This window comes from Diceros bicornis, chromosome 9 (genome assembly GCF_020826845.1).
Source record: "Diceros bicornis minor isolate mBicDic1 chromosome 9, mDicBic1.mat.cur, whole genome shotgun sequence".
NCBI classification, from domain to species: domain Eukaryota; kingdom Metazoa; phylum Chordata; class Mammalia; order Perissodactyla; family Rhinocerotidae; genus Diceros; species Diceros bicornis.
Window position 1 is genome coordinate 67,825,583 of NC_080748.1, and position 24,260 is coordinate 67,849,842.

At 33.5% G+C, this 24,260-nt stretch overlaps 1 long non-coding RNA gene across 1 annotated transcript in view; it reads right to left on the reverse strand.

Annotated features, from left to right (window-relative positions):
• Positions 1–491: 491 nt before the first annotated feature.
• The window catches only part of LOC131410287 (uncharacterized), a 140,523-nt gene continuing 116,754 nt past the window's right edge, over positions 492–24,260 (reverse strand). Inside the window, exons 2-3 of the long non-coding RNA XR_009221215.1 lie at positions 1,286–1,419; positions 492–1,184 (exon numbers count right to left, since the gene is read on the reverse strand). This is a non-coding gene — a long non-coding RNA (uncharacterized LOC131410287). The remainder of the gene's footprint in view (positions 1,185–1,285; positions 1,420–24,260) is intronic.

The following is a 24,260-nucleotide window of genomic DNA, read 5'->3' on the forward strand; positions in this document are numbered from 1 at the left end:
TCAAGCCATGCTTTGGCGGCATCCCACATACAAAATAGAGGAAGACTGGAACAGATGTCAGCTCAGCAACAATCTTCCTCACCAAAAACAAAAATTAATATATATATGTATTCAGGATAAGAAAAGCAACATGAAATAATCAATAAAATCCATCTTGTGTTGAGCTGCTGGAAAGTGGAACATTCAGTACAGTGAACAGGAAAGGCCTCTCTGAGTTGGTCATATTTGCAATGAAAGTAAATATATAATGAGAAGTGAAGCTCTCCAGGTCCTGTGTTTGGAAAGCCCTGGGGTCTGTGTTTGGAAACATTTTGGAAAACTTCCTCCAAGTGCTAATGGAAGAAAAAGAGAATTTTAGTCAAGAGAGTGGCTTAATCCATCTGCTGCTGATTTCAAATCTAAAAAAAAAAAACTTTATTAATAAAACATATGTTTGCTGTGAGAGATATTTTTTGGGAGGAGATTGCTTATCATCAAGAAGAGGCTGTGTAACCCATTTGGCTCTACTTGAAGATCAAAATAAAATGACTCTTGTAAGATGGAAAAGAAAGAAGAAAAGCCAATAAATACCAGAAATTTTACCTGGAGCTGTTATGAACTTTTGTGTTCACATTTTCTAGATTTGGGGGTACGATATTACGTACATACATGACATATTCGATACAATGAATATCTTGTTTTTTTCATTTCAAAGTGGCTTGACATATGGTAAAGACACATAAAAACAAAAATTTCTTTAAATTGCTTATATTACAAATACGAATTTTAAAAGGAGGCAAAATGTGTAGTTAACTAATACCCTGCACCTGAGAATTTTAGCCCTAAATTGGACTGACATAAAGCCATATAATATCTTTTTGTAGTATAAATAACATTGGTAATGTTTCAAGGATGTGGACATAGCCAGTCACACTGAGTCTTCCATTTATGGGACAGTATCAGTTAGGATCTATTTAGCTGTAAGTAACAGAATACCGGATCATAGTACCTTTGATACTAAGATAATTATCTCACAATGCCAAAAGTCTGGAGATAGACAGTACTGTGGGTGGTTCCATAGGTCAAAAATATCATAAAGAAACCGAGCTCTTTTCTTCTTTCCATTTGTATTCTTAACATGTTACTTCTTTCTTCACGGTAGCAAGATAGCTGCCATAGCTCCAGTGATCATATCTTCACAGAACCTTTAAGAAAGAAGACCACCAAACAGATTTCTCTCCACCTCTCTCTATTTTTGTCAAGAAACAAAATATTTTTCCATAAAGCATCAAGGACTTCATCTTACCTCTCTGATTGTGTAGAACTGAGTGGCATAAGTTCCAGCGTTTCAGTCAGAGGCAAAATGGCAACAGATTGCTGTGGCTTGCCTGGATCCTTCCGTGGGGCTGGTTGCTTCGACATCCAACCAAAATCAGGAATCTGTCGGTGAAGAAGAGAGAACGACAAGAAAGTGACCAACAGTGCCTCCACAGTAAGGAAACAGGTATATATCAGAAAATAAATTGTTAAGTTGTTCAGAAAAAAATAGAGTCTGATTCTCCCAGGAAAGATTGGGAGAGTGTTTTCAATAGAGACGATTATCTAATGGAACATAATGTAAAGGAGGAAAAACACAATTATTGCTCTCTTCGTGGAAAAAAAGCAATAAGGAGATTGAGACCATCTAGAGGAAATAATCACTGTGAAATTTCTTGGGCAAATCACCATAACTTTATGATATGAAAAATGGGCTTTTTGTCACAAATTTTTATGATCACATATTATTTATAGGATTTTTTGATGATGAACTAACCAAAATAATAGGAAAATAATAGCAAGACATTTGAAAAACAACATAATTCAAAATAGACAACAATATTAGAATGGCTAAAATCCAGAATGCCGACAGCATCGAATCCTGGTGAAGATGTGGAACAGCAGTGTCTCATTCGTTGTTTGGTAAGAATGCTAAATAGTACAGTCACTTTGAAAGACAGCTCCACAGTTGCTTACAAAACTAAACAATTCCTACCATAGGATCCAGCAATTGCAGCCCTTGCTATTAACCAGATGAGTTGAAAACTTATGTCCACACTAAAACCTGCATGTGTGGACATAGCAGTCCACACTGCTTCATGATTCAAAAACTTTGAAGCAACTAAGATGTCCTTCAGTAGGTGAATGGATAAATCAATTGTGATAAATTCATAGAGTGGAATATTATTCAGTAGTAAAAAGATATGAGCTATCAAGCTATAAAAAGGTACAGAAGAAATTTAAATGCTTATAAGTGAAAGAAGGCAATCAGAAAAGCCTACATACTGCATAATACTGCAATATGACATTTTGGAAAAGGCAAAACTATGGAGAGAGTAAAAATATTAGTGGTTACCAGGGGTTTGTGTGGAGGGAGGAATGAATAGGTAGAGCATAGGGTATTTTTAGGGCAGTGAAACTATCCTGTATGATCCTATAACAAAGAATACATGTCATAATACCTTTGTCAAAAACCATGAAACACGCAACACCAAGAGTGAATCCTAACGTAAACTGCGGACTTTGGGGGATAATGATGTGTCAATGCTCCTGTACCAATTGTAGCAAATGTACCACCCTGGTGAGTGTGTGGGAGCAGGATGCATATGGCAACTCTGTGTGCTTTCCACTCAATTTTGCTGTGAAACTAAAAATGCTTAAAAAATAAAGCCTACGTTTTTAAAATAAACAAGTTTCAATTTTAAGGTTAATGGGAATGTACTTTAAAAGTATTACTCTTCAAAACTATTTCAAAATGTTTTCTGGCTTAGGCTGAGAATTTGGAGTATTTGTACATTTAATAGTGTGAGATAGAAACTAAATGTATATATTAGAAGCATCAATATTTAACACAATTATTGAATCACCAAAATTAGAAATTTATGTGATCCACCAACATTAGAAACTTTTGTAATCTACAATTAAAGTTAAGTTAGCATTATTAATCAAAATCAGGTATTGAGCATCTGATAAAATCAGTGAAACAAAATAGATGGAGAGAATAGTGTCACACTAAGTATTCTTTATAATAATTGAATAATGGTTATAGTTATGTGATTTTATTTGTATAAGTGTATATACACACATAAAGGTGAAGGAATTCTGACTCACTATTATTTCAAAAATGGAATCTATTCAAATTTATTATTTGGCTTATAAAATCAATGGGAAAAACATTAAGCCAAGATTGGAAAATATATAAGAACTAAAGTCAGATCCCAGAGGAATTATGATCTAAAGAGGTTACTACTGCTACTTTGGCACTTGGTACCTAACATTACTACTCTCATAGATTCCAAACAATCCAATTTTATTTGTGTGTCATTTGGTCTAGATTTAAATTGCTTAACAAGAATCCAAATTAAAATAATTGAAGAATGACATTTCAATCTCTCATATCTGAGGAGAATGGAGATAACTGTACAAAAGGAAGAATGTACCGGGAGTGGCACATAATAGTAAGTTAGAAGACAGAGGAGTATAAACCAACAGCCTAATGCAATAGCTTGGTTCTCACCAGCTTAAGTCTTCTGAAATGTATTACAATGGGCGACTTCATTAAAATACTTATTTAAAAAGAACAAGAAGTGGCTATTGTTCATAATTCATTATGATTGGACAATCGACAATATAAGTAGATGAGAACATTCCAAATTTGAAACGTTATTTCAAACTGGAAATATAATTATCTGCATGGCATGTTCTACTAGATTTAATGCGTTTGAGGACTCCTAGGGCAACTTGGAGTTGCCTCAGGAGTCTCAAAGGGGTTGTTGGATGGGGAGGCAGAGGGAGCAGGATTGCTGAGACTTCTGTTTTAATTAGAGCAGTTCTTTTACACTTTCTATGTTGGAGGTCTCCATAAAATCATTTTTACAAAAGACTTTGGGGGCTCCAAATTTTGAAAATCAATGATGTATAAAAATGGCACCTTTTAAGGAAACTCTTAAGAGACAGTTCTGTGTTTACATTTTGTTGCTTAAGAAAAATGATCCATTTTTTTCAGGTGAGCTATTTTTTATCAAGTGCTTACTATGGAACAGATACTTTGCTAGCACATTCTGTAAGCTATTTAATTTTTTTGTGTGTGTGTGAGGAAGATCAGCTCTGAGCTAACATCCATGCTAATCCTTCTCTTTTTTTTCGCTGAAGAAGGCTGGCCCTGGGCTAACATCTGTGCCCATCTTCCTCCACCTCATATGGGATGCCGCCACAGCATGGCTTGCCAAGCAGGTGTGTCAGTGCACGCCCGGGATCTGAACCCCCGGCCACCAGCAGCATTTAACCGCTACGCCATGGGGCCGGCCCCTGTAACCTATTTAATTTAAACAAGAGTTTAATTACTCCTTTTAAAGATAAGAAATACATACATATATATATATATATGTACATATATATACAAATATATATACATATATATATATGTATATATATGTACAAATATATATATATATATATTTAGTCATTTCAAAATTCAGTTTCATGTGTTTAGAACCTTGGGATTTTTTTGTTGACAATTAATTTTCATACAAACATCCTGGTCTACACTAATCCATAAGAGCTTTGGTACGGTTGGGTTGAAATAGTGGGAGGCTCGATAGATTTGTGGGACCAGCACAATACCCCCCTACTGTATTTACACAAGTGAAATCTCTTCATCATAGAACTCTGTTAGCAAGTCTATACTTTCTTGAAAAGCACTCTGGAATGCTATGTAGTATCTGGTATAGCTACTATAATTATAAAACGCCCACATTATTCCAGCCAAGATGAAAATAAATTTTTTCAGCAATCCTTTTATTGGCAACGAATTGCTTTCACTTCCTCTAACAGCTGTGAATCACTCATAATTAGTCTCCAGTTTCTAACCAAAAAAGGAGATTAAAAGGTATATAGAAGGTAAAGAATGCCTTCCTATTTCATGCTGTCTTTAGTTGCAATCACTGTAACCAGCCACCATCGTGATGTATTTGATTTACCGAAGTCTATATTCCTATGCACTTTAACCTCTGGTATCAGTTCTTCTTGGTTTAATCTTTGCTTGTAATTCTTTGCCTTGTTTCTGATCCTAGATATCCACTATTTTATCTTTTATGTTTTAGCCCTGTTCATACTTATAATTAAAAGATATTTAACTTTCCAGATTGCTGTCCATGATTCATCTGACTCCTAATTCCAATCCTTTATGCTTACAGAAAATAAACTAAAAATAGTTACCATATATATTTTTTCACATAATAAAATTTGCTTTATCTCTTGCTGTTAGCTTGTTAGAGTTGGCAGACCTATAGAATACACTTGCACCTTTTTGACTTCTGCCTTTTATCTTTCCTCTGTCCTTGACTTTGTGACACAGGTATGATGGCTGGAGATGCAGAAGCCATTTTGCAAGAATTAGGATGAATGCTACCGGCTAAGGAAGATGGAATGGAAGACTAAAAGGAATTGGGGTCACTGAGGACATAATGGAGCTGCCATATCTTGTCTTAATAGCCTTCCTTCATACTACTTATGCAACAGAAATAAATCCCTATTTGATAAAGTCAAGTTACTGGTTCATACAGCCTAATGCAATTCTAACTGATATGGCAACTGCAGGAATTTATTGACTTATTACAGAAGTTAGAAGTTGAGATGAAGAAAAAGATGTGCCAAATGAAGTGTAAGTTTATATTTACTCTACTTTTTCCTCTGTTGCCACAAATTACTACAAATTTCCCAAATTAAAAACTTATATGTTAGATATATTAGTAAAATAATACTTTTTACTTAATAAAATATTTTTAAGCACATTAACAAAAATTGATTGATTTTTTAATTATATGAATTATATGAACACATAAATATATTTTTTCCAAGATAAAGTTAAGCAATTACATTCACTTGAGGAATCTAGATTATGGAAAATTACTCCTCTGTTCATTTAGTCTATATTCAACTTAAAGCAGCTCACCTGGATTGTTATTCATGATTCAGTTTGTTTATGCATCCATTTTGGAAAAAAAAGAATTAAATATATTTTGTGTAATAAATATTTATATGGACTTTTTTGATAGCATTAGTTCTACAAATATCACCTGATTAACTCTGGAAATTTTGAAGTTTATGTATGAGTATTGTGAAATACATGGATCTGTGCATAAGGTTTGGATCAGATCTGCACAAAGTTACCCTAATTCTCGAAATGCAGCTGCAATAAGAGGATAGAAACACAAAGCAGTCACATGCTGAAGAAAGAAGTCAAACAGGATTTGTACCGTTAAATTATACAACTTGTCAGTTCTTAGGTTTTATAAAATAAGTGGACAAATATGATAACCTATTTTAAAACAGCTTAAATAGTTCTAGTGTTATAGGTCGCCTGGTTAAAAATCACACATACAAGCCATATAGACAGGGATTTTGCTCATGCTTTGTTGGTTCACAAGCCTGGGAGTTCCCTGGGTGAAATCTGAAACTGGCCCCTAGCACAAAGGGCAAAGAGAAACCAAAGAAAGAGGCAGGCCACTCCAGACTGGTAAGTGGCAGGTTTAATAAGCAAGAAACTTACGTAGGAGGCTTGTCTTTGGGCGGCCACAAGACGAGTAGATATCCACACCCGCTCACCAGAATCTTAAAAGTTTATAGAGACCTCAACTGGGTTCAGTCATGTATACTGTCTACAGATTCTCAAAAACATATTGCCCTCTCAAGCCTGTGCCTTTACAATAACTCCCAGTGTGGGAATGGGGGACAGAACATCCATTCCTAAGACTGAGAGGGAGTGGGGAGCCTCTGATTGCCCAGGTCCGGCTTGCAGGTCAACCTGCAGTCATGTCCTCTCAATGACCTCTTCCAACACGCTCATTAAACGAAAGTCATCACAAGAAAAAAATCCATAATCCTGAACATGTTTAAATCCTCTATGAGACCTTGGCCATACCTGCTTTTTCCTCCTAAGTGGACTTTGGTTTATTAGACACAATTTTGGAATGTACATTTTTTTATAATACCTCTTTTTTAAACCTTAAAAATGAAAAATTCAGCATTATATTTGAAATTGTCCTGGTGCTTATGACTATAATATTTTTCTCATTATCAGATTGCTTATCAAATTTAATCATAACTTAAAATTCCACAATGAATTTGGTCAAAGTAGACACACACACACACACACATACACACACACATATTCATACTATAAATATTCTAATTTTTCTTGTTATGTATGAATCCTAACTCATCCAAGTGATGATAACATTTTTGAGAGCAGAGATGATATCTTCTTCTTGTCAGTTCCCAACATGGATATACTAAACATTGCTCAATGCATTTACAATTCAATCAAAATTTATATCTTAGAATTGTATTAAATCTTTTGTACTGATTCATTTTTTCCAACTGTTTTTATTATGGTAAAATACACATAACATAAAATTTACCATCTGAACCATTTTTAAGTGTAGAGTTTAGCGGTATTAAATATATTCATAATGTTGTGCTATCATCACCATCATCCATCTCCAGAACTCTTTTCATCTTGTAAAACTAAAACTCTGTACCTATTAAACAATAACGCCATTCTCCCTTTCCCCCCGCCCCTGGCAACCACCATTCTACTTTGTGTCTCTATGATTTTGACTACTCTTTGTACCTCATATAAGTGAAATCATGCAGTATTTATCTTTTTGTGACTGGCTTAATTCACTTAACATAATATCCTTAAAGTTCATCCAATTTGTTGTATTTGTCAGAATTTCCTTCCTTTTTAAAGCTGAATAATATTCCATTGAATATATATATATTTTGTATACATACATTTTGCTTTTCCATTTATCTACCAAGGGACAGTTGGATTCTTCTACATTTTAAGCATTATGAATAATGCTGTTATGAACATGAGTAGACAAATATCTCTTTAAGACCTTACCTTCAATTATTCTAGGTACATACCTAGAGGTAGAGTTTTTGAATCATATGGTAATCTTATTTTTCATTTTTTGAGGAAATTTATTTACTTTTAATTTTTTGAGGAAAACTATTTTCCACAAATAGTGGAATGGATGGTAAATGGCTGTACCATTTTACATTCCCACCAACTGTGCACAAGTGTGCCAGTTCCCCCACATCCTCATCAACACTTGTAGTCATCCTAACGTTGTGAGGTGTTTTGTCCTCATTCTTAACTCAAGAAGTCACTATATGAGTTAACATTTTTACGTAAAATAAAACTTTTGTTTACATAGAGAATTATATATAAGAATTAACAGTGAAAAATATTTTCATAATTAATAAAAATAATTATATTGTTCTATTCATTCTTTTTCCTATTTTGGCATAAATTACCAAAAATTTCCCAAGGTAAAAGTGTATAGATATTCAATGTTAGATGTAGTTAGTGAAATAATACTTTCAATTATTTAAATATTTTTTAGGACGTTAACAAAGATCTATGGATTGATTATGTTGAAACGTCTCCAAAAAGAAAGTACTTAGAAAGGTAGCATGTAATATACAAATTAAGCAGACTTAGAAAGAAAATACTTAATTTAAATCTATGTGAGCTCTGTGTTCTTTTGGTTGACTATATTGTGTGAAATGTTAAAGAAATGCATACTAAGAAAATGATCAAATCCTTGGCATATACTATTAATAAGCACAGAAATATAGTAATGGAAGATATAGTAAAAGACGAAAGTGATACTGAGTTTTCATTGCTGCTGTGTCAATGCAAGTTAAGGCCACTAGTAACAGAGTATATAATAAAAGATGAAAGTAATGCTGAGTTTTCACTGATATATTTTCTGTCATAGGAAGTTTAAGCCATTGTTTTTCCAACAGCTCAAGTGGGAAAATAAATACCTTCTAGGCAAATAAAGTTTCTGTAGGCCAAGGTAATTTAGTATCTGCCGTGGTAAATGACATATGCAATTTTTCATCCTCTCTGAGACCACCTGAACAGCTGTCCTTGTGTGCCTAAATGGTTATTAAAATACCTTTTTGGAAGTGTTTACCTGAAGGCTATAGAAAAAGTGAGATGTCTTCTCAATTCTGGAGAAATTCAATTTAATAAAGTTGATTTTAAGCTCTATTACACTGCAACTCTATTGTCTCCATGGTTGTTTCAGATGGAAGAAATGAATGTCTCTGTTGGAAAACAGATCTGTTGTGTCAAAAGACAGTATTTGGATTCCCGTCATCATAACTGTGAAAATAATTCATGGGTAATCAATCTGTAGAGCCATGCCCAAAATATACAAAGACTCTTTAGAAGGGGGAGATAAATTAAAAACACAACTGGATTCTTGAAAATATTTTAATAAAGGTAATTTCTGTTCCTTGAATATACTGGATGTTTTCCTGCCTTTTCTGTGCCTGAAGCAGTTTTCCATTAGAAATTCGAGTGGAAATCTAGCTCACCTCCTTCATATATGTTCTAATCACATTCTTTTTATGAGGCCTATCTTTCTCTACTCCTAATCCTTCTTACTTTGTTTTATTTTTCCATTTTCCCATAATATTACTCTCCTTCTAACACAATGGATGATTTACTTACATGTTTTTATCGTCTGACTCCTTCTTATAGAATGTAAGTTTCACAAGGGCAGATGCTCAATAAGTATTTGTGGAGTTAACGAGTGAATGAATGAATAATTAATAAATCAGTAAATACTTAATATTTAGTATGTGCCAGGTCCTGTTCAGAGCAGGAGAGGTAGATATTTTCTCTGCCTTCATGTGGGAATCTTTCTAATGGGAAATATAGCTACTAGAATGTGATCAATAAATATGAAATGCTTGGGAGATTATGAGAGTATAATATCACATCATCTCATTTCAGAGAAGTTCAACTAAGGAATTGAGCTAAAATTTTATTCTGACAGATGAGTGAAAGTTCCTAAGAAGCTTAAGTACAGCTTTTTATTTTCAAAAATTGTTTGAGTCACCTTGTTTGTTGACCTAATATAATTTTCACATTATATTCCACATCTTTTCTGTCATAAACTTGGCTTCATTCTTTCTTTTGTACCCCATGTTCTTCAAAATAAAAGTGGAGTCATTTTATTGTAAGAGAGAGGTAGTCAAGACACATTTATAAATGAATGTTAAAACATGAAATTTAGATATGGCAAATATTTGTTTTATATGCAAGCAAAGGGGAGATGAGATTAGGAGTACTACATCTCTTATTTCTCTACAATAAATTTATCCACAACTGCTGATTAGATCAAATCCAGTAAAAAATAGTATAAAATGTGGCTAAAAATTTCCCTAAAATACAAGAACAGGTTTGGCTGTTTTCCTCATGATGTTGAAGTACAAATAGTCCATGAAACAGGTAGCAGTACACGCAAGAGACGTGCTGCGTGAGTATTTGGTTCCCGTCAGAGAGTCTGCTCCTCTTTACATCCCTTTCTTCTCTGGTGGAATGAAGCAAAGACTAGCAAAGTGAAAACTGTCGTAGAGGCAAGTTCCATCAGGCTTCCTGGGTTGCATTTGAATATGATCTGGAGAACGACAAACACATACAGCCTGCGGAAACTTCTAGGCCAGTTCAGAGAGTCACTTGTCTCCTCTCCAACAATCCTTTCACTCACGAGATAATTTGCTTTGACAAATATCATAACAGCCTCTCTATGAAAATCTAGAGAATAGGTCTGCTTGTACAATTGTGCAACTAATGTACTGGTAGCAACTGTTCTCTGTTATGTTGTGGGGAAAAAAAAAAGAAAATTCTGATATATATGTAAATATTTGATAACATTAAAAGATGAGAGAACAAAATGTGCGATCTGCTATTTCTGAGATTTGGGTCAACTCTAAGCCAAAAAGTACGTATTCTTTATTTTTTATCTGTCTAGCTTTATTTATTTATTTATTTTTTGTAGCAAGACAAAATAAAAGAGGGGCTGAGGCTGTGCAGTTCTCCAGAGAACAGACAGAGGTCTGATGAGCTCAGTAACTGGATGTGTGAAATGTCCTTCCTGGACATCCATTCAATATTCTTTTGACTGTACAGGGAGGAGAATGTTGATTAATCATCAAATATTTGATTACTTCTCCTCAAGATTTATATAAAACAAAGGACGCAATTTAATATGAAAGCTACAATTAACCCTATTAATCTTACAATCTTCCAATATCTCAGTCTTTTAGATTTAGGCTTTTCACTTCTTTATATAAGGAAGACTTGGAGAAATCATTATATGTATGTGATATAATTTGTGTACAAAATGGTGGGCATTTACTTATTCTTCATCAAAACTCTCAGGTGGGCTTATTATATTTTTTTTCTTAAGAACAATATATATTTGCATCTAAGATTCAAGCCAGGTGTTACTGTTACTTAGTTAGCTAGTTTATTTTTTAACTAGTTTATGTCTAACTATGGTCTTTGTGACTTACACCAGCTGTACACTGAAACAGCTGTGCCTCCCCATCTTCCACTCAGAGCAATTTCCAGGGACTCGTATTTAAAGGAGAGTGAAATGTTGTCTGTAATTATAACAGCAATCTGTTCCACAGTAGTTTTCACACTCTACTTACACTCCCTACTGTGTTTTTCCATTAGTTTTACCCTTTCTTCCATTTCTCTAATTTTGGTTTTAAGCCCATCAAACTGCAGGTTAACAGAATTAATTTTAAAATACATTACTTCTAGCACACTTGTTTTGAAGCACATATGATAGTTTACACTGATGTTTAAGATCAAACGAGTTATTTCTCCAAAGATCAAGGACAAAGTGAACTGTTGGGCCTTAGTGAGGATGGTCAGTCCTTGGTATTTATTTATCTTCTGCCATTGATGCCACCTGCCTTCTGATGACTAAGGAGGCAGGTGGAAGGAGAGGAGTGACTCATGTCAGCACAGAGGCCTTTTCAAACGTTCTCTCAATTCTTCTGCACGATTACTGTTTTACAGAAGAAAACAGAACCCGAAACAGTTAGCAAACATCTGCTTTCTTTAAGAAATTTGACGGAGCCGGCCTGGTGGCGCAATGGGTTAAGTGCGCGTGCTCCACTGCAGCGGCCTGGGGTTCGCCAGTTCGGATCCAGGGCACGCACGGGCACACCGCTTGGCAAGCCATGCTGTGGCGGCATCCCATATAAAGTGGAGGAAGATGGACACGGATGTTAGCCCAGGGCCAGTCTTCCTCAGCAAAAAAAAAAAAGGAGGATTGGCAGATGTTAGCACAGGGCTGATCTTCCTCACCAAAAAAAAAAAAAAAATTGGCAAGTAAATTAAATCTCTACTAACTTTGCAACGAAATATGAGCTCAATTTCCAAAATATAGCATAATGACATAATTTTAGAATTGTCTTTTGTCTTCTATTTAAACCTGGTTCTTAATTTCATGATTGGTTACAGGCTAAAGTAAAAGCATGTAAACAGTCTCTAAATATGATCTTAAGCAACTTTATGCCCCTCGTGCCATAATTTTGATATACTGGTAACATAAAGATTTTAAAATAATAATTTTTGTTTAATATTCAGACGTTTAATACCCAAAACATAAAAATGTCTTACAAACTAAACACGTCTTATTGTCAACTAGGTTGTTATTTAAAAAAGAAATACAAGAATAAAAGTCCATAAAGTATTTAAAATTTATTTTGTATATTATTGCTTCAAAATGTATTTTGTTACCTAAGATTCTAGTTCTTTTATCGCTCTTATTTTTCAGATTTTCAAAGTAAAGTAATTCATTTTCCACAGGAAAGTTAGCATATTTTGCCAATTTCCAAAAGACATAGCCTCAGTGATTTATCTGTTATTGATTTGAACAGATAGATTAAGGAAGAACTGCTATCTTTATAGTGTTTTTATTTGCTATTGAAATAGGATATTTTCTTCCAAAATATTATTTATCTTATAAAAGTATGCATATTAAAAGCTCTTGATTCTTAATTTAACCTGCCACCTTACTTAATTTGATTATTGACTCAAAAAATTTTGATTGTTTTAGATTTTCTATGCACATAATCAGATCAGCTAAAAATAATAAACTCTGCTCTGCCTTTTTTCATATTTACATCTTCTTAGCTCTAATAGCATTTTCCCTTGGTTCCAGAACAATGATAATAAAAGGTGGTTTTTGGCCTTCTTGTCTGTCTCCTAATCTTAAATAGAGTGCTTTCAGTGTTTTAATATTAAACTTTTTATTCTGATTTGAGATATTTCTCATATATTCTCTTATTGAATATGTGACACCAGGAAGAGAGAACTGGGGAGGAGTTATGGTGGGGGAGGGGAAATCATAACATTCCTTTTTAGCCATTGTCCTGATGACTTAGAATTTACACTTTCTCCAAAACCTATTTCTTTCTAAAATCCGAGTGTAGTAATATTTTTAATTAACCATCAGTATATACTACTACAAAACGTTTTAGCTCTTCTCCTACTCAGTTAAATTTTACATAAAGGATATAAACAGATACTTAATGATCTCTAGTCCCCATATCAAAATAAAAATGTAAAAGAAAAAGTATTCTTGAATAAAATTAATTAATGCATTTTTCTGTTTCCTATAAATATAAAATTATTTCCCTAGCACTACGTCATATACAGTGAATTTCAATGGCAGGAAATATACTAGGGTAGCCTGGTCTACATGTTTCCCCAATTGGATATGAACACTCTCCTTCATCAAGAAGGGGGTTTCCCCTTTAATTATGGTACCACTTTCTCCACAAATTTGTACAAAATGAATATGCTCAATCCTTGTAAAATTCTGACAATGGACTATAACATTGATTATTTCCCTTCCACACACAGAACCAGGTTGAAATATAGAGAATAACAGAAGTTTCAGAATCTGAGGGATGAAGCTGCTTGTTGTTCCTTCTCTCGTGTATAACCAGGAGCAGGAATAAATGCAATGGAATAAAAAGATGGAATAAATGACCACTAATGCCGTGTGTGTGTTTGTGTGTGTGTGTGTAAGTGAATGAAAGCAAATGAAGTATTTGTATTATGTACATACCTGTTAAGTATACATGGAACAACACTCAAAGTTAAGTCCCACAAACACCAAGCCATGGAAATTCATTCATTCATAAATAAAAACATTCCCCATCTATCCTCCCCCACCAATCATAGTTATTATGCATAAAGTAAAAATGGCTATTATTTCTTATTAGGTATAATAAAGTATATTCCCCAACAAAAGTTGCTTTAGTTATAATTCTTATTCAGCCTATATTTACTAAAACAAAGAGTAAGTCCTTATGATAGATACTTAGGTTTAATATAGTTTTATTCCTCTTTAAATTAGTAAACAAGAACATTTCTTGTTTTTTTTTTTATATGAAGCAAAGAGAATTCTTGTCAACCTCTCCCCTCAACAAGATGTCTTTGGGTAGAAATAAATACATTATTTTAAGGAGGGACATTTCTTGTCACATGGCACTTGTCTTCTGACAGTTATTTGGTGATGCATAGCTGAAAAGAGCTCTGTGCTTATGGTGAAAAATAATTCCAGGACTTGACAGGGAAGAATATATTTATTACAAATCTAGGGCAGGAGTCTGCAGAGATAAACAGAAGAAAGATAGTGAGCAAATTCATCATGACCAATATCATGTATTTTTCCCTCTGGACTGATAGCTGACGTTGCACTCTTCCAGCAAGCAACAAAACTGTAAAACCAGTGCTACAAAACAGAAGCACCTGTAAGTCAACAGGAGCACATTTTTGCTCAACAAGAGATCCTGACAACAACCAACTATCTGCCTGAGACACAGTTTGAGTTTTTAAGATGCTTCAGGTCCCCTTCCCTGACTCTAGCCTCATGCCCAGTAAAGCTTCCAGTGCCTGACGTCTTCAATCATGGAATTATAAACCATTAGAGCTCACCTGGTGGGCATTATCTGAGTCAATACTCAAACTTTCCAGATAAGGATAATGAGCGTAGGTTAACCAGATAACAGTTGAAGGTCATGCACCTACTTCAGAAAAGTGATCAAAATAAAATCTAGGTCTCAAAATTCTAATCTAGTGTTCCTTTTTCTATGCTATCTCCCCTAAGTAATTATTTTTCAAAGTAAAACTAAAAGTAATCAAATCAGAAAAAGCCTGTGAATTAACGTGCCAATTTGAAGAATACGATGACACTGATTTTCCCAAGTGAGCCTTCTTACCCTCATCCCCAAGCAATCAGCAGTAGTTTTAATTTTATGATGAATCTTCCATGCTTTTTTGCCAGATCTCCCTGGTGAATGAGTGGAGAAATCTTTGAGTTGGCAGCCCAAGTTTAGGAAAACAATCTGTAGTCCTGGGACAGAGTGAAGCTAACTGGCACATGTGGGGAGTGAAACCATGACCGTGGCCTCATTCGCACTGTGTGCTAAAAAACGGAACTACAAGCCAAGTGTGAAGGTGAACCAGGCATGGAGAAGGTCTGGGCACCTAGAATGGACGTGTTTTGCTTCACTGTGGAGGTTTTCCTGGGTGTAATTAAAACTTGATCCTTTCCAGCTGTAGTGGCACAGATTGTTTTAAGATAAACTCAATCTATAATTAAAAATCTCATTAATCATTTCCCAAATTATTTGTTGTAATATAAAATGGAAGTTGAAACCATTCCTGCTGTGGAAAATGGTTATAATATTAATAACCATGAATGTGACAGATGTTAATGGCAAAGGGACTTTTGAGTTACTGTTTATAGTTTTTCATTTTCATACCTCCCTCACTAAGCAAGCAATTGAATAGTCAAGTACTCTCTAATCCAATATGTTTTCACTTTTTAAAATATATTCAGAATTTTTTAATGTTTTCGTTGTTGTATGATAAGAATAGTGTATCTTTGTAGTTTCAAATTAAATTTATTACATAGGCTCAACATGCATAAATGTAACTGGATTAAAAATGAGATTGACTTTTTATGGTCATTGGCAATCCATCCGGATATTTATGCTTAATGTTTGTAGCTATCAGACTCTGAGCTTTTCTCCTTTCTAGGACTTCAATCTTCATATCAGCTTTAAGTTTACAAAGATAATAATGGAACTTGCCCCAAATAATAGGTGTAAACAACAGAACTCTAACTGGGTGACAATCTCAAATTTGATTCTATGATGAAGTTTCAATATTCTGAGTAACCAAATGTCGATTTCCCTGGGAGATACCCAGATTACACTTATTGTCTTCGAGACCCATCTGGTTTATTTAGTGTTTGTTTCTGATTTGGTTGTTTTTAAAAATCGTCATCAATAATTGCATTAACCTAGGATGGACTGGGATATCCCACTTTATACTTTTGTCTTCTGCCATTGTCCCTAGAGTAGTATGTGAGAGACTCATGGGTGGTGTGAACTGAGTTCTAACATATATTTAAATCTGAAAGACAACTAAAAACCCAGTTCTCATTTCCTGATCTTTCCCAGAACCAAGGGAACTGACATCTGTAAAGATAGCTTTCTTTTTTTCTCTAAGTATTGTATTTTGCTTGTGTTTTTGTTTTGAGGAAGATTGGCCCTGCACTAACATCCATTGCCAATCCTCCTCTTTTTTCTTTTTTTCTCCCCACAGCCCCAGTACATAGTTCTATATCATAGTTGTAAAGTTTTAGCTCTTCTATATAGGATGCTGCCTCAGCATGGCTTGATGAGTGGTGAGTAGGTCTGCACCCAGGATCCAAACAGGCGAAACCTGGGCTGCCGCAGTGGAACACATGAACTTAACTGCTATACCACCGGACCGGCCCCTAAAGATGGCTTTCTAACTAATAAAATGAAGTACACTGTTCCACGTGGCTGTCCTTGCCGACCACTTGATAAATATCTAGTTGTGCCATGGCCTTTGCTAAAGTTTAGAAGATATCAAAAGCCACCAGGGGTAATGGGAAATGCTGGAAATCGTATGTTAGTTATATTTGAAATATATGTATTATATAGAAACTGAGTAGCCCTGCAGTAGGACACATTGGTATGGATGCTTTTGTCATAGTGATTATTTTTATCATTTATGGTGCAAGGCTACAACTCTATATTCATTGTTTAGTCATGCTTTTGTTGTAGCAGTTTTGTATTGTAAGAAAGCATTCATAGCAATAAAGTCAAAAAAAGTATATATTTAATGGAAAATTAGGTTCTGAATTTCTATTGTTCCAAAAAGTTGATGTTGATGATGTAATTACAGAGAATGTTGGTCCACATTTACTGTCCAATGTAGTGACATGATTGAGCACAAGAAATGTAAGAGATCAAACCTACTGAATAAGAGTTAGTAGATGTGTGAAGAAGTACGTGCCAAAAGATAAGGATTTAGCAAGTTAATCTGCGGGAAGTGTGTTTATATATCGCTAAAATTTTCACTCAGTCAAAGATTGCTTTCTTAATTATTTTGTTCTATTTTCATCTTCAATTTTTCTTATGCACTATGAAAAATAGTTAATGTGCTCACTAAGTTTCAGAAGACCTCCATAGATAATGAAATTATTCCAGTTTTATATCAATGCCATCAGATACTTCAAATAAGAAGTTAGTTAACACCTAATTGTCACTGCAAATAATCAATAACCAATCTATAGATTAGAAAGATAAGATGATGTTTATCTGAGCCGAGCTGAGGACTAGCCCGTAAGTGTAATCTGCACCAGGGAAGAAAGCACTCCGGAGAAGCATGGTTTAGAACATGGTGATATCTCATTTCAGAACAGAGAACATACATCAAGCATAATAGGAATACAATTTCTTTTTCTCCAAGTCGCAAGGAGACATTTTGCTGCAGTTTAGCACCTACACAGCAAGTCAACTTGACTTTGGTTTTCTGGAAAGAAAATCCTCAAAGAAGTACAGGTATCTGGTATCAGAGTCAGAGAAAAGGAGATATTCATGCCTACCTTTAAAGAGTGCATTCTTTGCTTTTTGAAAATGTTTGAAGCAGATGTATAGTGTATGTTTGGTGGGCCATAAGTCAGGCTGCTCTGGGAAAAACAAATTTTAGGCCAAAACAGGATTAAATCAGAATGGCATCTCCATATACCTCAATATTGAAAACATTATTTTCATCATAATATACGTTACATTTTTTTCATCTGATCTATAAAATCAGAGCGAAGCCATTAGAATTTCATTCTGTCAAATGTTAAACATTGAACATCACTCTGAATGCTACTATAAAGTCAATATTAAAAATCAATTTTGGTGGAGCATGGTATCATGATAAAAAAAGTTCTTAAATTTAAAAATATATGGAGAAAAAAGTATACTTGAAACTGGTTTCAAGAAATGGACATAATTTACAATTACATTAGAATAAATTGCCATGTTCCAACAACTGAAATAGAAACTATAGTTATCAAAATTTAGAAAGACATACATACACACAAATATATATATATACACACATATGTATACACGCACACAGTCACACGTACTGAATGTAGGTAAATTACAAAATTTTAGTTACGTAAATCTTGAACAAAACAAAAATAATTTCTGCATGATATTATGTCTTTTTCTTCTAATGCCCATTATTAGTTGAATTTTAGAAACATCTGACCATTGGAAAGACAATTTTATAAATCACTCTAAAGAACCCAGCATGGTATTAGACATTTTTAAAACAACACTTTACATTTTAGTTGAAATTTGTTTGAAATCAGTTAGAAATTTTAATCAAAATATCAGTGAATGGAGAACTCAAATCTAATCCTTTTAAGCTTTTCATGTATTGCAGTTATTTAAAACAAAGCTTGAAATAAGAAAGAGCTAATAGGAATGGCTTTTTTCTCATATAAATATTTATCAAAGAAAGACACTATTGAATTTACAGACAAAAACAGTAGCTGCACATTTGGGCTGTAATATTTTCACATTGAAATAGAAAAACAAAAAAGAATTGATACTATTTTTTTTTTTACCAGGATTTTTTCTGAGCTTTTTTCAAACTAAAAGTATTCTGGTCTAAGGTTAAGAGTCCATTGAATGTGTCAAATATTTCTAATTAATTAAGCATACAATTCAACTGTGACGATGATCACAATCAAATTTATGAAAAAAATATTTTAGATAATAATCCTTTGAATATTGAAATGATATATTCATCAGAAATGTACAAATTACTTGGTATTACAGACACATATGGCTAGCAAAGTGATTAAAATAGTATGTAAATGTGTAACAAGAATAAGTATTCTGATTTGCTTATTTTTTGTTTAGACAATAGTATTTTTTAATTAAAAAATTAATGAACTGATTGATCAATCAGTTATTTTTTTTATGAGGTAGATTAGCCCTGAGCTAACATCTGTCGCCAATCCTCCTCTTTTTGCTGAGGAAGACTGGCCCTGGGCTAACATCTGTGCCCATCCTCCTCCACTTTATATGGGACGCTGTCACAGCATGGCTTGACAAACTGTGCATCGGTGCGTGCCCTGGATCCGAACCCAAGGCCGCCGGAGCAGAGTACACACACTTAACTGCTATGCCACTGGGCCGGCCTCACAATCAGTTATTTTTTAAATTTTGCTGTAACATACGCATTACTTGGTAGTTTCTGTAAATAATATTATTTAAAAATTTTTAACAAATTTATTTTGAGAGGACTTTACAAATATCAATTTAATAAACCAACTTGTTAGCCAAAATATTTCAAAAATTATGTAATTTCAATTATTTTCAGTGAAATCTTTTACTTTCAAAAGTACCCTAGTTTGGACAATGAATTATATGGTCAATTTATTAATAATACACATAGATCTCTTTTATTTTAATTTAACAAATATCATATCAACACATCAAAATCCCATTCCTTGATTTGAAGATTTAGAAACAAGATAAATAGAGGAGAATATTTCCAAGAGACCTTGAAAAAACCTTTTAAGATACTCATCCATTAATTTGTGATAAATAAAAACAGGAATTATTAGGAAAAAAATTGGTTATCCAACACTATAGCAGTTGTTATAAATAAGAATTTCCACGTAGTGCAGTCGTACTAATCAGGATAATCTAACTTCTCTTACAAATATCCCACAAATCCTCATGGCTTAACATAGGAAAAGGTTATGCCTCTTTCATGTCATATTACAATGCAGGCAAGCAATAGCCGCTGTTCTAAGCTGTTAATCATGGACCTGGGCCCCTTCCATCTCATAGCTCTGCCATGTTTAGGATCTTGGAATCCTTCACTTAATCGTTTGCATTCGGATAAAGAAAGAGAGAGCTTGAAAGAGTTCAGAGACGCATTAGAGGCCAAGCCTAGGAGGGGAACCATCATTTCCTTTTGTACACCACTAGTGAGGGCTCGATCACATGGCCTAAGCCATAATTTATCAGAAGTGTTTTATTTACACAGCTTTTCATGATCTTATGTATATATTTGTCTGTGTATATCAAGAGCTTGGTAGAGTGGGGCTTAATACATATTTAATTGAATTGTTTTCCTAATGTAGTATTTGCATCATACAACTTTTTATATAGTGATTCTTGCATACGTAAAAGATAGTTCTGCCTCTTATGGATTATAGAATTTTATAGCAGATTCGTAAGAAATGTGTCAGTATTTTCCACTGCCCCATCCCCCTACCGCTGATTTCTGTGTTAGTTTTGCCCAACTGGTTTAGTAACTCTGAGGAGCTGGGTTGTGCTTTGTATTTGGGTGATGTTTTAGCAGCAATTTTAGGCTAAAGTCTTCGTTCAATACCCCTTTACAAACTTATTAATCTTGTGGTGCTGGTGGTGAACAAACGATAAATTAGTATGACTTTATTATTGATCTGTCCAAAGCTTTTGTGCTACTTGGTCATGCTCTATTGTTAATACAGCTGAAGGCAATTAATTTTAGAAACAAGACAAGTTGTTAACACAGAACAGTTTGCAAGTCTTCCCATTGAAGACACTGAATGTTATTGTAAGGTGTTGGATCATTTCAATTTATTTTCTTTCAATTCTAAATTAGCAGAGTATTTAAATGTGTACTTGCTCTATTCCATGAATCCATTTGTTTGATCTTTCAAAATTGAGTGTCATCCTGGAGTTTAAACTGGAGGGTCAAATGTAAAAGTAACGAGCATCTCAAATTGTTTGGCAGACTAGACAGCATTGTATTGCTCACTTTCTTTTAATGCTTGGTCGTTGGAATCTTGAGTAGGCTGAGTATTTTAGCTAAAAAAATATTGGTTTCTCCTAACTCTTAGATGTATTTTCCTGCTTAAAGATTGATAATTTCTTCATATGCCCAGAATTCAAATTTCTGCCAATATCATAGATACACTGTTAACTATTATAGTAAAGAATTTATTAAAATGACAAAATAAACTTAATATTGATTGTACCATTCAGGTCTATAGAGTCTAAATTTTAAAAAATCTATTTAACTTGAATAAGTTAATGTTTCTTTAACATTTAAAAGCATGTAATTCTATGGAACTAAATTTTCCTTCTTATAACACTCATCCCAAAGAAAACGTGACATAAAACAAGTAAAACATATTATCCAACCTTCTCTGACTTTAATTCAATGCACTCAATTTTAATCTGTACACCTGACTTCTTAAAACAAAATTAGATTGGCTAAATCTGTAAAACATGGTATTTTGTAGGTGCTTACCCAAGGAATTCCATGACAAAGGATGAACACAATAGATGCAATGTATCTATCAGAACCATAGCTACAGCAAAGTTTTGGAAACATCAAAATTATATACACTTCCGTTACATTTCTGATACTTCTTTACTCTACCCAGATCATAAATATCAGCATCAAAATATTGGTTCAAATTTGAGAATGATTTTGAATGCTGTCCCCAGCATTTACAGTTAACTATTGCTACATCAAGTTAAGTATCAACACAGCTAACGAGTTAAAACAGTTAAGTACAAAACAACTGCATATAGGGACATATTTTCAAAATATGACAGAGTCTATTTTTATGAAATTGACTAAATTGACCAAATTATAGTATAAGTTGTATAGAGAGGAAGATATAGCCTTAATCGAATTTTCTTTACTCTGAATCTATCTAAAGCATACATTTCGAATTCTGTATTAGGCAGATATTTATATTGTGAAGATAAACACCAGAAGTAGCTTCATTGAGTTAAGTTATGCAATGCATTGGAAATAAATATGCAAGAAATTGTGTTTATACCGATCACAAATTAATAAAGCTTAAGAAACTCTGCTTATTTTAGGTGAATTACTCATTTAAATGTAGGCTTTCTTTCCTTTGTTTTCATCATGACAAAATTAAAGCAATGAATGTTATAGGATGTAAATGCAAAAAGAAGCAAGTATGTAAAAAGAAGCTACTTCTGTAGGCCTAATATAAAGACAAAATAGATGGAAATTTCTGAAGAGAACTAAAAATAAATGCAATTTATTTCATTTTAGTTGAAAAACTAAAAGAAATGTATTTTTGGATCTGTCCTGTTTAAAATGGTATTCTGGCTCTATTAGGTAATGGAGGAAGTTTATGGGAAATTGTGAAAACTTTCTACAGGAAAACAAAATACAATGCATTCCCACTGCAATTTTTTCCAAACAAGCCATGCGTATTTTGAAGACCATAAAATGTTGCTTGAGTAATGAATTCTGCACATGATAATGTCCTTTTATTTCTCCTAAAACTAATATCTATCTCCAAGGAGTTTCATTTAATTCTGGTATCATGGAATTTGATGATCTTACATGAAGCCTGGAAATAGAGATACTATTTTAATATGACAATTATATATTGCTTAAATTATATCTAAAAGATAAAACTTATGAGAATGTATATAATGTGTCAACAGTAGTAATGAATACATCAAACCCTTACATAAGGAACAGAAAATATGCCCAGATTATAAGAATAAATAGTTCAAATGTCTGAATTATTTTAAATGGACGTGTGTATTGAAATGTAATTCATTATGAATTAAGGTTTAAAAGTAAGAAAGTTAGATAAAAATTCAGTAAATATTTCTCTAATCAAAATGTTCTATCATTAATTATTCAAGTGAAAAAGTAAAATATTGGCTTTCCTCATGATTCAAGTACAGTAAGACATTTATTAACCACATAAATGCAATTTCATGTGCACTCTGTGGTTATAAACTTTGCTACCAGAGATGAAGGTACAAAATAGCCAGTGATTTATTCCGAACTTGAGTGAAGTATGAGTGGGTAAAAGTCAAGAGTTCAGGACATAGGATTCAACAGCGTTCCTTTTGTTTAAACTAAAGATAGAAGTTTTATATATATATACGAAAAGAGAGTACATATACAGAGCAGTTTTAAGATCTTGGAAAGGCCCCCATTTGGTTATCTTCATTCCTTGGGTAACTCTGGGAGCAATAGACACAGATCTCAGCCCTTATTGCTGAAATTTTTGAGCCAATGACTTTAAAGTTATGGGGCCAATCACAATGTTTGAATCCTATCTGGACTGGAAATTTGTTATGGCCTCTAGCATCATTTATGTATCTCCATCTGTGAAATATAATAGATAGTTTGATCGATTTTCTTCTGAGACATGGCTGTATGTAGAATCCACCCATTTATTAAATTAATTTCTGCTGTCATTTACTTAGCATACCTACTGATGTTTAGATTGTTTTCAATGTTCACTATTATAAACAATTAAATATTTTTCAAAAATAGTATTGTTCTATTAAAACTAAAGCCACATGTAAGATGTTTGATATTTATTGACAAATTTCCTTTAATAAATGTAGCACCAAATTATTCTGCCTTTAAAAATTTATGAATGTCCTATTTCTACATACTCATAATTAGCCTCAAAATATTTTTTCAAATTTACATGAAAAATGACTTAGCTACAAACATACATCTATACGCCATGATCAAAATCTAAACTGCATCAATTTAATGCTCTTTGGAGTGATATCAGCATGGCTTTCCTAGAATCACCATATCTCCTTGTATTACAAGTATTTATTATAAAACTCTTAAAACTTTAGATCAGGAAATTATGGCCATTCTATAACTTCGATAAGTATTTTAACTGATTCTACATTTTAGTTCGGTCTCTACCTGTCTTTCACCGAAATAAGATAAAGCAAGCAAGTTTTCAACCATGCAGCGAAATGTAAAAAAACAAAACAAAACAAAAAACAGTATAGAATGGCCATTAGGTACATGAAATTGACAGATTGACACACACTGGAGAGTCTGAATTTTGCCAGAGTCTTACCTGTGAAATAGAAAGTGATCTTATATAGTGCTTCTGATTCTGATAGTCCTCAAGCCTCTCTTAAAAATGTAAAAAAATCTCAGATTTCTCTCAGCATTACCGGCTCATAGTACATGTTTT